Source organism: Ostrea edulis, chromosome 2 (assembly GCF_947568905.1).
Source record: "Ostrea edulis chromosome 2, xbOstEdul1.1, whole genome shotgun sequence".
NCBI lineage: Eukaryota > Metazoa > Mollusca > Bivalvia > Ostreida > Ostreidae > Ostrea > Ostrea edulis.
Genome location: NC_079165.1, coordinates 31849831 through 31853008, shown reverse-complemented (window position 1 = coordinate 31853008; position 3178 = coordinate 31849831).

The following is a 3178-nucleotide window of genomic DNA, read 5'->3' as shown; positions in this document are numbered from 1 at the left end:
CTTCAAATATTCATTAAAGCCCCACACGACCTGAAAACTCCCAGCTTCGAATGATTTCGTTTGTTGACGTAGCCATGTTAGGTAGCCGGTCAATTCGAATCCTGGTTAATTTCCATACTTGCACAATAACGTCTAGATGTGAACTAATATCCCCACAAATATTTTAGCTAAATATTCTAAATAATATATCATCCCAGTGCCTTTAAATAATAATTATTCAAATAGCTAAACTCACGGCAATGCGGCTTTCATTAGTCTGGTTCGGTCTCCATCCCTGCCACACGAGTGTTAAGGACTTTAGTAGCATTTTCATGAATCAAGAGCTTATTTTACCTTTAGAAAAACTTTATTTTTTTAATTTCTATAAATTATTCGTATTGATAATAAATGAAGAGCGAATACATAACATATAACGAATTTTATGATTATATACCAACAACAACAGGGTACGAACTGACCCGGCTACCTAACATGGCTACGTCAACAAACGAAATCATTTGAAGGTGGGAGTTTTCAGGTCGTGTGAGGCTTTAATGAATATTTGAAGGTATGTTTAGACACAAGTATAGTAGGAAAATATGTTAAGAATTTTTTGATATTAAATTTATGAGACAGTAACTCAAGAATACAACGATATAAGGCCTCAAGCGTGCGCAGCTTTTTGTGCGCCGTAAATCGAAGGTTTTTATAAGGGGTGGCTCTGTAGCTCTCTGTTATGTCAAAATATTTTTTCAGAGAGCTACAGTTCTGCAGCTATGTGAAATGCTGACTTCAATCGAGACTGTTGAAACCCCTGTACCATCAACTTGTTTGTCAGTAGCTTACCTCGATTTAAAAACTGAATATACGCAGAACAAACTCTTGCATATCGAATCAGTTGAGATATATAAACACCATATGCAGGTGATAATGGAATATTGATACATGAATATGGGAAGTTGACGATGGAGAAGCTGAAATCATCCCGTTTGTCATACAGTTGAGTTGTCAGTTTGCCATTAATGTCTACTTTCAATAAAATATCTAAGTATGAAGCAGAAGTGGACGACTCTGTGGTGACCTTCATTTCGAACTCACAGGGATATATCAAATCGACATATGATTGAAACTTATTGTTAATAGACAAAACGTCGTCGATATATCGAAATGTCGAATTGTGAAGGCCACAACGAGAGATTTTTTCTTCTCACGTAGAAGTTTTTGAATACATTCGGCTTGATATGAATATAGAAACAGGTCAGCTAACAAAGGAGCACAATTCGTGCCCATGGGAATTCCAACAGACCGTTGGAAGACCTGACCACCAAAAACCACGAAGATATTGTCAATGAGGAACTCTAGCATATTTTTTATTTCAACTTCAGAGTACATGTGCGTAGAATCATAGTGGTGTTTAACAAAGTAAGTTTTTGAAATGTACCATTCGATTTCCGAGAGCCCACATTAGATATAAACAATGTCGTTTCGCCACTGAGCTCCTATACTGGCAGTACTTGTAAAGGGAGTTACCACACCAACGGCACGCACGAATGTGTATTGATTGAATAGATATCGGAATTGTCCATATCTTTAGTTGTGATGTTGCGATCTTTGGGGTGTTTTTTTCCCTACACGGGAAAGTTTGTATATCAGGGGAGAAGATTAATGAAATCATATTTTTGCAAGGTTTTGATAACGTTAGGAATAAAAACATATTCATTATAACTCATTAGAATATTTTCTGGCTCGTGTAAGGGAAAATAAATGTCTTTATTTCCCCCACCTCGTGCAAGATTTATCGTTTGTTTGACGAAAACAAACGTCAGAGAACGATTCACTTATGTTTCTTGTATATTTCTTGTATATTTCAAGACATTATTTAAAAGATAGAAGAAACATAGACATTGATATTAGTTGCTATATTGTGTTATTATATCTCTGATATCGATAATAATTATTTTTACTATTTTATCTGTGATTCTTGTTTTGGTTCTTCTATATTTTCTTGTTTTGCATATCCCAGTTGTCACAATGATAAATGAAAAAACTTGCATAAAGTGGTATATACATTTTTAATGATATGCAATATTTTGAAGCACGACAAAAGTGTCTGTAAATGTTATACAAGTATTTCGATTTATTGTCGACTTTGTATAAGGGGTCTAGGAAACCCCATTTTCTCTTATGAGAATTTCTGCATTGAAAATATTTAGTAGGGAGAGAATAAGGCGTTCAACACAGTAGATGATGTGCTCGTTTGTTATTGAACCATGACCAGGCGTTTTCCGTTACTTTTGACGATTTTTAACTGATGGTAGTTCTCCCTTTTTCATTTTACCACCCGATAATTCACCAACGTCAGGTTCACATTCTTTGATAATGGTGCCAATGAAATCGTGAGGATAAGAAACAGTGATCAATCTGATAAATCCTATAAGAAATACAAAATTTTGAGTTAGGTAAACACGGACCCCTGGACACACCAGAGGTGGGATCAGATACCTTGGAAGAGTAAGCATCTGTGCGTAATTAGTAATTAGTGTGTTAATTGATCTTCTATCCTTTCAATGTACCACTTATCAATTTTAAGCAATGTAATAATCTGGAAACAAAACGAAAATAAACAACAGTTTTTGTAATCATTTTCTGCCATTTTGGACTTTAAAAATGTCAAATAGATTGTAAGTTGTCAATTCTTAAACAAAGTGGACAGGTGTTTTGACTGATTCCAGAATTACATGGAACAAAGGTGTACATATCACATGGTAAAGAATAAAGCAGAACAGATAAAGGTAACCCTCTTTCATACCCTCTTACACATCTAAATAAAAACTGAGTAACGATATCAACAGTGGAGACAATGATTTAAGGAGGAGCAACGCCTCAAAGTATCTATGAATTTGTAGTGTGTTCGTTTATTAATGCTGCAGTATTTGAAAGTTATTCCTGTATGTTGCCTGCCTTTACACCCTCGTAGCTGGGCAATTCCTGACCACGTGATATATCTGCAGCTACAGAGTTATATGACGGCAGATCGCAATCAACGTCAGAAATACCACGTTTACTTTCGTCAATAGTTGTTACAGTAATGGTGTCGGTTTCTCTGGAATCACACACACAAAAAGTCACCTGCTGTGTGCTACATGTACACGGACAGAGAGACTTGAGACAGTTGATCAGAAAAATACACCTATCTCTC